General features: G+C 34.3%; 1 protein-coding gene across 8 annotated transcripts in view; it reads right to left on the bottom strand.

Moving 5' to 3' along the window:
• Positions 1–13811, bottom strand: part of CEP57L1 (centrosomal protein 57 like 1) — a 46676-nt gene that overhangs the window by 26482 nt on the left and 6383 nt on the right. For 2 of the 8 annotated variants that reach the window (XM_015600127.2, XM_025042382.1), the window contains exon 2: positions 979–1037. The exons of the other annotated variants lie outside the window; for them this stretch is intronic. The gene's annotated coding sequence lies outside the window, so the exon portion shown is untranslated. The remainder of the gene's footprint in view (positions 1–978; positions 1038–13811) is intronic. 8 annotated transcript variants of the gene reach the window in all.

Below are 13811 nucleotides of genomic sequence, written 5' to 3'. Positions count from 1 at the left end.
ACTTATTAAAATCCACATAACTCTATGAGGCGCAATTATTCCCATTTTTAAGAAGATGAAATTGTGGCACAGAAAAACTGTTTTGCCCAAGGTCACACAACTAGTTAAGTGGCAAAGTCAAGATTTGAATTCAGGCAGTATGGCTCTAAAGCTCACACTTTTAACTATTATGCTATATTGTTTATTTATGCAAAGTTATGAAAGCAAGAGCAGATCTAGTGTTTTGGGTGAGTTACTACAAGAAATGTATAAAGCTGGAAGATTGCAAATGTGCCTGAGTACTGCAGAAGAGGAACCTTGTCTAACAGGTACAGGTGTTTGGATTTTATCCCGTAGGCAGTAAGACCAGCTGAAAAGCAGCAGGATCACATGGTCTTTGATGAAGATGCCTGTGAGATTAGAATAGAGAAAATCAACCAGAGTCTACAAGTCCAGGTAGGAGGCTATTCCAGAACTTTTATGTGAGGTGATAAGACCTGAACCAAAGCAACAGACATGGGAATGGAAAGGAAGGGACAAATTTAGATAATTAGGATGTTGAGTTCATAGAACTTCTGATCTGAATGAGGAAAATTAGTGATAGGGAGAAATTAAATAAAGCTGTAGTTAAGGCAGACTAGGGGGTGGGGTGGGGTGGTGTGGTGTGGTGTGGTGTGGTGTGGTGGTGTGGGAGTTAAGGCAGACTAGGGGGTGGGGTGGGGTGGTGTGGTGTGGTGTGGTGTGGTGTGGTGTGGTGTGGTGTGGTGTGTGTGTGTGTGTGTGTGTGTGTGTGTAGGTGGTATAAAAGGTTCATTTTACATATATTTGAGGTGATTGGGAGAATAACAACATAGAAACAGCTAACACTTAATATGTGAGGCATTCATCAAAGAAGTTTACATGGACTGATCTACAGAATCAAGGCAACCCTAGAGATATTTATATTAATTTCATTTTACATGAGGCAACTGAGAAATAACTTTGTCTAAGATCACACACCTATTAAGTGGCTGAGCAGGGACCTGAGCTCAGGTAGCCTGGATCAGAGTGTATTCCACCTTTAACAGAGAGACATGTCAGTTGTACAGATGAATTTGGCATCCAAGAAGAAGAGTTTAAAAATAAGGATTTGGAAGTCAGCAGTATATATAGATGGCAGCTGAAGCTATGAGTATTCACTTAGATACAGAGAACACCACTTTCTCTAAGTGTAGTCCTTCGGTCACTTAGGTACAAATACCTCTAGGGTATTTATTAAAAGTGTAGATTCCTGGGCATCATCCAGGTCCTTGGAAACAGAATCTCTAGGGTAAGTCCCAAAGATATATAGTTTTATCTCCCCAATTGATTTTTATGCAAATTAAAGTCTGAAGATCACTGATGACGAATGAGAAAAAAAAGTATAACAATAACACTGAGTTTATTAGAAGTGTGTCTACAATAAGAGTAAACAAGTTCTGAAAAGGGATGTTTAGTAAGGGCCTAAGCAAGTGTCTGATGGGTCTTTTATCAAACCTAAGCCACTATTATAAGATGCATTATTCTTTTATGTTTCACATACATACGTACAAAAAATAAAAACAGGAGATCTATCATGGAAAGCTGCAACAACAGAAAGGCTACAAATGCAGTGTGGAATCAATGAAAAATAAACTCACCACACAGAAAGAGAGAGCAAGGAAACTTAAATGTCTCTACCTTCAACAAGTACTGGAAATTTTATCCAAAAGATTGTTCTTACACAGCTTTGAAGTCTGAATTCATCCTATCAGTGGGTTTAAAACAAAAACGAAAACAAAAATCTACTCTCCAAACACTGAATTTAATTGAAAATGGTCTCAAGTTGGTAGTAGTGTGAATGACTGGTAGAGGTAAATGCAAATGCTCTCTGAAGTAATCTGACTCCAATTCAGACCAATAACGATTATAAGATGCATCCTTATTTTAGAATTTTCTTAAATGTGAAAAAAATGTCTTAAAATCATTGAAATACAGTAAATGGAAGGTATACCAAGTTATTCTGAATGCCCAGAAACTTTGAGGAGGACGGATTATATTATGGTTTTTAAATGTACCCCATAATTCCATACAGGTGTTGGTTTGTTTTTAAAAGAACTATAAAACAAAGACAGATTATTAAATTATAAAAATCCTTTTCCTTCCCATCACATTTAATCATTTTTTATAATTCCTCTACATATAAAAAGTCTCATCTGCAAAAAAAACCCACAAAACAAAACAACCAACAAGTGAGATCAGACCACTCGTACCCCCAGAGTCCATGTAAATGCTTCAACATTCTCCGGGACTTTGTGAACTGGATTGCAAAACTGACCACAGGCCATGGTAACTGTCCAGACACAACAGAGAAGAGAAAACTTGGCTCCTGCTAAGGCTGATGATTTGCACTCTCAGTCCAACACTTGGTATTCCCTCTTTCACTCACAGGCCACAAACACACTAACGATGTTTTCACGATACCCAGAGTACCCTAGATCTTTTTAAGAAAAATTAATCCCTTCTCAACAATGCCACCATAAAAAAATTGTTTTAGCACTTGTATAATTTTCCAGTAAAGCAGTGTATTCCTAGTTCAGACATGCATTTTCCATCTTTTCCAAGGGGAGTATAAACTGCACAAATTATACACTATAGTTGTTCTGGGATCTTATAAAACTGCAATAACGTTGTATAGCAAGCACATCATGCAAACTGATCATTAGAAGGCTAAATGGCTTTAGAGTGAAAATAAGCAGCAAACAACCACTGCAAGGAGTTCCAGAATTCAAACTTACAAATAAACCAGTTATATAACCAACCACTACTAGCTTCTCCCTTCTTTTAGTGGGTGAAGGTCCTCAAAGTCCCTCTCACAGCACAGTCTTGTCTAGAGTAATTGATATAAGAATTCAAATCTGATTCCCACTCTTGCCACTCCCTGACAGAACACCTCTTTCACTCAGGAGCAAATGTGAGCATAGGGATTTTTAAGACTGCAGAAAGTGAAATTTCCCCCGCCCCTACCTGTAATTTAACATTCACTTGCCACAGAAACAAAGAAATAATGGTTTTATAGTGTCACTGCTGTTCTAACCATGTTATAAAAATATTGCTTCTATGTGGATCTATGGAAAATCCACTTTGAATGTCAATTTCAACCTACTCAGTAACTCTTGGGATGAAATTTGTTAGTACAGTTTGTGTACTATACAATATTTAATTTAAAAAAAATTTTAAAGTGGCCCACAATCCCATTATACAGAAACCTCTATTCACATTTTTTTTTTTTTTTTAAGTAATATATCCACAGGTAACAAAACTTAAACAGCATAGAAAAGCACAAAATAAAAAGTAAAAATTTTCTGCTCCTAGACTGCTGATTCCCAACCACATCTGCTGCTGTCCCCTCTCTGGGGACAGCAACAGCTTCTTTAGAACAGAACGAAAAACATTTATATACTTAAGCACTTTTCTTTTGGTGACTTTCCTGGTATACACATCATCAGCAGGCAATGGAGGGAAAGATTCACCAGATTCTAGAAGCATGGTAATTTTTCTGTCATAGCAGCACTGGTTCATTCCTTACCATTTCATTCCTTTGAACTTTTGCTACTCTCTTTGATTTAATGATAGACTAATTCTTTTCTTGGCCTTTCCCCCTCCATGTCTATGGATTTGAGGAGAAGACTGAATCTGCATGGTCCACTAAGGAATATGTCATGGAAAGAGTTCTGGATTGAGTCAGAAGTCCTGGGTTATTTCCTGTTTCTGACACTTATATGGGATGTAATCTTAGTTAAGTCACTTACTTTCTCTTTGCTTTAAAAAGTATAAACTGTTATGTAAATATGCAATAGTAGAAGTAGCAGTGATAATAAACTATCATTCTTTTCTGGGAGTTTCAGTTTCCTTACAACATAGTCTTTACAAATAGTCATCTTAAACATAAACCCTTCCTTTCCCTCCCTGTAATCATTTATCATCCTGTATTTGTTTCCTTAATTCTTCTGACTTGTCAGGTTGCCATTCTTCCTAACAAACAATGTACATAATCCCTCTTATATGAATATATATACACACAGACACATACATATATATATTCTTGACACTAAATAATTAAGTGCTTATAACTTTACATTTCTAGGAATGTTACCTTTATAGAAACTTTTGTTCATACAAAACATTGTCATGTTTCTATTCTCCCTCCTGAGCAAATGTACCTGTAACCTCTATTATTTGATAAGGCAGTACAGCCTAGTGGTTCAGGAGTGGGCTCCACAGCAAGATGCCTTGGGGATGAATCCTGTATGATCTGAGGCAAGTTTCTTAAACTTTCTGTGGTTTTCTCCCCCTATTTATAAAAAGAGAATAACTAAGACTACCTATTTCAGGGGATTATATGTAATGAGTCAACATAAAGTTCTTAGAATGGAGCTTGGTTCATAGTAAGCACTCAATAAATATTAGTTATTATCGATACCAAAAATGTTTAGATTTTGGATATCACATTCAAAATTTTGTCAGTATAATCATTGATGTGCATTATGATAATGAGAAATCACAAAATCCAAAAATCCCTTTTGAGCTATCTAAAACTAAATTATATATAGTATTGTTTTAATACTAAGCCATACTATATCCTAAGGTCTCCAAATAGGTAATCCATAAATGCTATATGACTTTCACAAAATAGAACGCTTCATCCCCCACAATATTTAATCTACTGCTGCTGTAAAACCCCAATTTTTTATACCTAATACCTTTTCTATGCTCAGCCTTTCAAGTGACAATATTTCTTTGGGGGTTTCCCTGATTTATTTTATTTTTACCTCAAATAATTTTTTAATTAAGTACTGAATATAATTTCTCTGAACTAAGAGTTCATATCCCCTTGAATGTCCTGAAGGCAACTCAAACTCTTATCTAAAATGTAATATATCATCTTCCCCCTAAAAACTGTTTTTCCTATATTTTCAATCTCACTTAATAGTATCATCCTCCTACTCCCCAACCTTCAAGTCCTAAGGATTTCAACACCTACAACACTTATTGAGTCACCTATACTGTCCCATCCTTACCACCACTGACGAAGTATGCCCCAGCCTAGGACCTTATCATTTTTTTTTGTCTGGACTATTACAATGGCCTTCTAAAGTGATTTTCCAGCTACTAATCCTGTCCCACTGAACCTACCCTCTATTCTACCTCTAGAGTGATCTATTTAAAATTACAATCCAGCCACATCATTTCCATGCTTAACTCTTCAGTGACTCATCACTGCCTTCAGAATAAAGATCAATTACATTCTCTATGACCAGTTCTCTACCTATCTAGTTCTTTTCTCCTGTCTCTCCTGTTTCTAGTGTTCATATTGTTCTCTCTTCCTAGAATAGTCTTACTCATTATGTAAGACATAGTTTATCAGTTAATCTATCCATGAAGCTTTCACTTTCCTGGCTCCCTGAAGCTGGGCTAATTAATTCTCCTCTGTGCATACCTATATGCTTTATATATTGAAATAATCTTTTCATGTCTTGCCCATTAAACTGAAAGGCATGAGGACAGAGATCAAATTTCATTTACTTTTATAACCTTAGCACCTAATTCAATACTTAATAAATGCCTGCTAAACTGAAATGATTAAAAGCCAAGCAAAGCTCCAAGATAAATCCTACTGACAAGTCACCTCAATATAAGGTAAAAGGAAGATGTCTATGCCATTCAGACAAAAGAGGGTTTTAGTCACTAACAACAGTGTCTGAGTTATTCTGTCAAAAAGCAACACAAACACCTAGGTTGGTGATACTTTGTTTTCCTTGGCATTCAGTGGTCCATATTCATCATTCCAATTCTTGTTCCTATTAGCAAGCTGCAGTATCTTAACCACACCGACTTCTGAGCCATCTGTCTGAAGTGAACTACTTACTGATCTAAAGAGCTGCAGTAATCTACCAACGGACAGCATTGTTGACAGGATGATTTGTAGAGACATCATTAAGCCCTTACTTTTGTTCAAACTAGACTTGTTGGCATAGCTGTTAAGGTCTTAACATGAGAAATAGCATATGTTGTTGAATAGCACTGGGAGCAAAAGGACAAAACCTGAATTTCTGGTCTAGCTGAGGTGGAAGATTAATTAAGATGATCAAAATATATTTTACTTTAAATGCATCTGTGAAAATTTGTATTACCTTCTTCTTAAACATTCTAGTTCTTCACCACTTTCCAAATTTACTCCTAGCTGACTGTGCCAAATATTGAAAGTGCTGGGGGCCTTCCAATGTACCCCTAGCAGCCAAAACACAAGAGGCATAGAAAAGATGATGGCTAAACATGAGATCTTTATTGCTCCTAAGAACTTCCCTTGCATCCAAATAGAGGCTGCTTGTGACTTTGTCTGCATAATTCAGTTCATTTAATATTGAGATGACTTCAGTAAATCTAATGTTAGGAATTTGTATAATTTCCGGTTTTCACTCCATTTCAGTTCTAATAACATCTGCAGAGTGCCTAACACGTGCCAGACTTTGTGCTGAGAGATGGAGGTAGAACGTGGAAGAGGTCTCAAGCTTAGGGAAAATAAATGCAATGCCTAAACAACTTGGGGCTTTGAACTTGATCTAAACTAATAAAAATTTGGTGCTCCACAAAAAGTGGAATTGACCCTCCAATGCTGCTTTGATCATAGTAGTTGGCCAAGTCTGCCACTCCAGCCCAGGCTAAGATAGCCCTAGCCTCCCTTAATATAACCAACTTTCATCTTTTAATTAAAAACTTTGATTAAAAGCTGCAAATTATAGTCCATCAAAAGACAGGATTTGAGCATGGCGAAAACCAAAAAGTACAGCTGAAGGCATGTGCAGTGGTAAATCCAATCATGAATACTGCTTACTACTTATTATACTTACATTATATATATATCCATGATATTTCACTGTGCTAGCTGAGAGACTAGAGTGAGAGTATTTGAAAAGAGGTTTGATTACAAAAGTAATACATGCTCATCTACAAAATTTGGAAATAACAGAAGAAAATTAAAATCACTATAAATTCTACCTGCCTGAGATTGTTAAAATACTGTTACTATTTTGGTATCTATCAAATAAATCAGTGTTTTATTAATTTAATCAAAGTTAGGACTGTACCACACAATGTCTACGTAAATTGCTTCTCTACTTAATAATACATGATAAACATTTTCTTGTCATTATATAATGTTTTAAAGTATGTTTTTTAATGGCAGTAGATAAATATATAAATTGCAATTTTTTTTTATTAGGATAATCTAGAAATGGTAGTGTTAGGTTAAAGACAGATTGAATGTCCCTGATATATATTGTCAAACTACCTTGAGCTTTGCTTAGACTGAGACAAAAATCCTAAAGTTCAGAATTCTCAACCATGTCTTGAGACTATTCCTCTAGTCTACAATACTTTAGGATAATCAAATTTTCTCTTGGTTAACTTCTTATTAAAGCTTTATGACAAAAAGACCTAGAAAAAAATAGGAACTGTACATATACAGATTAAGAGAATAACATGTATATCAATTTGCCTACTACATTGTTAATAAAAATATCTTTTAAATGCTTCATAGGGAGAAAATGAGATTCTAGTAAATATCTAAAACAAATTTACTTTCCTTTTTTTTTTGATGAAAGCTCATATAGTTAAATCAAAACTGCTAAACTTTATTATGCAAAATGTATGTAGTCTTATACAGTTTATTCTTCATATCTGTACTAAAAGGCAAAATCTAAATATTGACTAACACTTAAAAAATATTATAATTTACAAAGCCTTTATTTATTCATCAAGTTTTGTCTTATCAACTTTAAAAAAGTGACATTACTATTATTACAGTCATTTTTGAACACACGAGGACTTGCCTAAGGTCACACAACTAACGAATGGCAAAAACAGAATTCAAACTCAGGTCTCCAGACTCTAAATGAGGTACATTTTCTGTTTCTGCATTGCTTTCCATAAATCATAGATAATCTAATATTCCCCTATATTTAGCCTTAGACAACACCCCCATAAATATAAACAGAGACTTTCTTAATGTTATTTATTTAAGCTAAGATTAAAATAAGTTTGCATTCCCTGAGTACACACACTGGCAGTAGGTAGGCCAACTAATTCAGCGGTTAACGACAGACAGATGTCAGCTCAAGGTTAACACTTTTCCCTTGTATAAATCCACACACGGAAAAACATGTTTGGCTGAGTATAATTCAATTTATAAATCTTCCAAAGAAAACAAACACTATAACTACCAGAATTGTTTTCCCTTAAAATAGATCTACTGTGGAGACAACTGAGAAAAACATAAAACTTTAAAATAAACTCATTATCTCCTTTAGAACAACATACACATATATATACCCCTAAATAAATATTTCTTTCCATTTCTTCCTCCTACCCACTAAGCCCCCAACCACCTCTAACAATGAAAGAATTAAAAATTAATAATAGATGGTTTTTGAAGTTGGTAATTTATAACTTTTACAAAACCATTGACTGTAATTAATTTTGCATTATCTTCAATGTATTTATTAATTATAGTTTGTGGGATTTAATTTAGTTGCTTTGACAAACATAGTTTTATTTTAGCAATGTCTGTACACATTTGCCTTCCTCTATACTTCTTTAAGAGCAAGAAACCATACCTTATTCATTATTCTATTATCCACTAGACTTATGTAGTCATTCAATAAGTATTTGCTGGACTTAATGTAGTAGAAATACATAAAACAAAATACACTTGAGTCTAATAGTTAACAAACATTAGCATGTGTAATGCATACATTTTACATCTCTGAAATCAGAATTCACCTTTAAATTGTATTTGGCAACATTTTTCTTTCTCTGTGGTACATAAAGTAATACCGTATCTTATAATCTTTGACATTTTAGATTCAGTGGATAAAGTCTATAAAAATATATATTAAGAACATTTTTCTCATGCTATTTAGTAAGTAGAAGCAATATGATGATCATGGATCTCTGCAATTATATAAAAATGTGAGGCGGTAACCCCTATAGATGGCGCCCCTACTCTATCAAATCAGTGTGTGAGGTCTTTAAGAGCCAGAACTTCATCTTTGTATTTCTGGTATGTGCTCCCTAGGGGCTCAATAAAGATGAGCTATATGAATAAAAACATTTACTCTAGGAAAGGGTATGATTAGGGGAGAGGGGATAATCCTTCTTGTAAAGGAAGGAAACAAATTATAAAAATAAGTTAACTTAAGGAAATAAAGAAATAGAATTATTCTATTACTTAAAGCTAATAGATCTACACCTTACTAAAGATTCGTACTGTTAAACAATATTTACCATAATGTGTTCCATGGAATACTAGTTGCATAGGATACTAATTGGAGTTATTCTTTAGATTAAGTAGATTTCTAGGCAAATAAATTTGGGAAATAGGTAAAACAAAATTAACCAACTTCTTCACTGGCAAATTTTGTCAGTATATTTAATATTCTATCATTGTGAATTTCCAAAACAGGGATAGGGCATCCATTTCTCAAAACTGGTTGGAACAGAAAACTTTTTCTTTGGGGGCGGGGGGCAGGTGGGATCCTCTTGAGAGATTACATTTCACAGAACAGACTTAAGGTAATATGTATATGCAGAATTTTGATTTAAATGGCCTATCCATGAAAAATAGAAGCAAGATAACATGAAAAAAAGAGAAAGACTATATTCTGAGAATAGTATATATAACAGGGTTTCAAAAAGTAGCATTTTTAAAGGCTGAAAAGAATATAATTCAAATTAATCTTGTTAAGGAAAGAATTCAAATCAATTTTGTTAAGAACACATTAATAAAATCTAAAGATTCAAAATTTGAAAGCCTTTATGATTCATTTGGGTCACACACACACACACACACACACGTTGGGTCACACACACACACACACACACACACACACACACACACACACACACACACCAAGGTACACATATAATACTTGGTTAATAATCTATTTTCCAACAAGCCAAAATAAGAAAAACTAAGTAGTGAGCATTTGGAGGCAAAACCACTTACATTATTAACTGGTAGATCATTAGGAAAATTTCCTCTAAAAACTTAAATTGAAGTCAGTCATTGTATATCACTGGCTTCAGTGTTTCTTAGTATAAAAGGGCGAAACTGGAAAGGATTTTTGCAAACCCATATGACTAGGCAGAAAAGTAGCAAAGAAACAGCAATGTGGACAAATAAGAGTGTTTCAACTGGAGAAAAATATTCCTAATTGTAGGAAGTCTCCCTGACTAACAATTTGCACATACAGCACTCAGCCACCTGCACATGTTAACAACAGATAACAGGAGAGCAACACTAAAATGGAACTGTTAGTTTAGTCTCTTGACGTGCTCCAGATAAAGCAATCCTTGGCCCCATCTTTGGGCTGACTTCAAGCTTCTTTTCCAAAGAACAGTTTTGAAGAATAACACTTACATGGTTGTAAAGATTCAGGACACTTTTTTTTTTGCCTTTTAATATTATTAATCAAAATAATAATTTCAGATTCAACAGAAATTATATTAATAAAAATATAATGAACCTAGGCACAGACCTAGAACCTTTCACAAAAAATTAACTCAAAATGTATCATAAACCTATAACATAAAACACAAACTACAAAACTTCTGGAAGACTCATAAGAGAAAATCTAGGTGACATTGGGTTTGACAATGACTTTGTAGATACAAGACCAAAAGCACAATCCATGAAAGAGAAACAGGTAAGTTTGCTTTCATTAAAATTAAAGACTTCTACTTTGCAAAAGACACTGTCAAGAGAATGACAAAACATGCAACTGGAAGAAAATATCTGAAAAACATATTATCTGATGAAAAACTTGTGTCCAAAATATACAGTAAGAAAATGAACCACCCACTTAAAATGGGCAAAAGATCTGAAAAAGACACCTCACTAAATAGGCATATGAAAAAATGCTCAATATTATACGTCATTAGGGTATTGCAAATTAAAATGACACCATTACATACCTACTACAATGGCTAAAAACCAAAACACAGATAATACCAAATGCTGATGAGGTTGTGGAACAACAGGAACTCTCATTCATTGCTGGTGGGGATGCAAAATGGTATAGACATTTTGGAGGAGAGTTGGAAACTTATCAGAAAGTTAAACATAAGATTAATGTAAGATCTAGCAATCATGGACCTAGCTATTTATCCAAATGAGTTGGGGCAAGTTATTTAAACTCTCTGGCTCTCAGCTTCCTTACCTATAAAAATGGGGATAAAAATCAACTTCATGGGGTTACTGTAAGGCTTAAAAAGAAAATTTATGTAAATCAACTAGCATAATACAAGCACAGAGTAAACATACTGTGAATATTAACTGTTAATAATGATAATTATAACTATTAGATTGTGTGTGTGTTAAGCAGATGTCTCAAAACTGTTTAGAAATCAGATAAGACATAGGAAAACAAAGAAACAAACATACAAACAGAGGAAATAGTGCCAAGCACTTAGATGCATTACATATATTATCTTATAGAGTTTTCTTGCCAAGCCTATGAGGTAGGTAGTTAGCCAGTGGGTCAAGTATTTAGGGAACATCTACCATGTGTGAATCACTATTTGAAGCATCGGGAGTATAATGATAAACAAGACAGAGTCCTAGCTCTCAAGAAGCATATATCCTCATATGGAAGAACACAAAGTAAACATGAAACAAATATGTTCAAGTGGATAGCTGAATTGCTTTGAGGAAAATTAGAAAGGGTAATTAAGAGTGGTCAGGTAAGACCTCTGAGGACAGGGATTTTGAGATGAGTCCACAACAGTAAGGAAGACAGTCATGTGAAAATCTCAGGTAATGGTACTGTGAGTAGAAAAAACAGCATATGCAAAGATCTTAAATTTGGTATACTCAAAGGTCAGAAATATAACAATGGATAATAAAATGTACTGTATTCTAAAGATGAAGAAAATGAGGTTTTAGAAAGTTTAGCGATCTATATAAGGTAAATGGCAGAGGCAAAGATTTGAAAGTCTAACTCTAAAGTCAATGGTCTCATGAGAATGCTATGCTGCTTCTCCCCAAAGTTAGCAAAACATTTCAATCTGTTCTCAGCCATCAATCCTGTTTCCCCGACAGTCTTCTAAAATGTATTTATGATGTATGTCTAATAATTATGTCATATACCTGAAACTAATATTTGTGTCAGCTGTAATCGAAAAATAAAAATTAAAAAAACAAAAAACATAGTGCCAACTATTCCGCTGACATGTACATTTCCTCTCAATGTTGCAAGAAATAATAAGTAAAATGTACTTACGAAAATTTACCAACCTAGAGAAGTTCTAGATTCCACAACATCTATTTACTTTATTCGTTGCAGCAAAAATAAGGCAGATATTATTAAAGTGAGAACTCTGAATTAAGGAGTGTAAAACTATCATATTAAATAACAAGGCTGGACACAGAGTCCTTGCTCAGAAATATAATCATTTATGCTGCTGTTTTAGGAGAAAAATCATAATTGCTATATTTGTATTTATGGTAACTTTCCCCAATTAAAGCTTAAAATGCAAAATATTATTAAAATATTATTAAAATGCAAAATGTTATTTGTCAAGTTGCAAACTGGACAAAAATTAAATATAATTCAAGGATCTCATTATACAATCTTAGAGAATGTCAACAATAGGATTATACAAAATAGCATTTTTCAGTTCAACTATAAAGTACTTTATAAATATCTCATTAATCTCAAATTGAACGACAGATATTATTTCACAAAAAGACAATCATTTTAAAAGACATTTTTTCTTGAGTGTCAATATATGCCAGACACTAATCTAAAACTTTATATAAATTGTCTCATTAACTCTTCACAGCAGTCCTAAGAAGGTAGGTACTATCCACCTTTTACAGGCAGGAAAACTAAGACTATCTCAACTCTCACATTCAAAGATAGTTGAGGTTAAACAATTGGCCAAATTCACACTGCTAGTAAGAAGTAGTAGGGATTCAAATCCAAGATTCTGTGACTCCTAGACCCAAGGTCTTCTCACTGTTTGAATCTACAGCTACATCTTACCACAGTTAGGGTTTCACGTACAGAAGCTGCAGTATTGGGTATTGTTCACCTGAATGACTCATAAATCCCTCAAACAAGATGATTAACATGTCCAAACTTGGACTCAGTATCTTTCCATCCCAAGACTGTTCTTTCTAGTACATTCTCTCTCTGATTAATGGAAGAAGTTACTCTTAACCATCTGAATAGTAGTCATCCCAGGCATTTTCTTTTTTTCTCTCTCATTTCCAAATAGTCACTAAATCCCGCTGATTCTTTCTACCTCCTTCCCTCATTATTTCTCAGACAGACCTTCAGCTACTACCCTATCTCTATCCCTCACTGTTCAGCCAAGCTTCTTCAAAGAAAAGGTCTATAATCCATATAGAAGGTATGCTTCTTAAGTGTAGTTCTTAAGGGCGTCATATGTATGTTTCTGCATACTTAATGCCAATCATAGAACTTGTCCATAATAGGTTTTCAATAAATACTGAATGAATACAAATATCTGGCCTCCATCCCTTCATTCCCCTGCAAGTGCAATGGAAAAGGTCACTGGTGAAGGAAAACTGCCTTGCCTTCTTTACTAAAACCCCTATCTTCTGAGGCTGACAATGGAAGAATAATCTCCACAGGCAGAACTTATGAATTAAATCCATGAGTTCCAATTCTTGTCCTCAAAATTCACTTTCCCCTTGAAGATCTTATTATCACTGTCCCTTCACACTGAGAAAAGGGCACTGCTCCCTT

The sequence above is a fragment of the Pteropus alecto genome, unplaced genomic scaffold, assembly GCF_000325575.1.
Source record: "Pteropus alecto unplaced genomic scaffold, ASM32557v1 scaffold79, whole genome shotgun sequence".
Lineage (NCBI taxonomy): Eukaryota > Metazoa > Chordata > Mammalia > Chiroptera > Pteropodidae > Pteropus > Pteropus alecto.
This window is presented reverse-complemented; position numbering and strand designations above follow the sequence as displayed.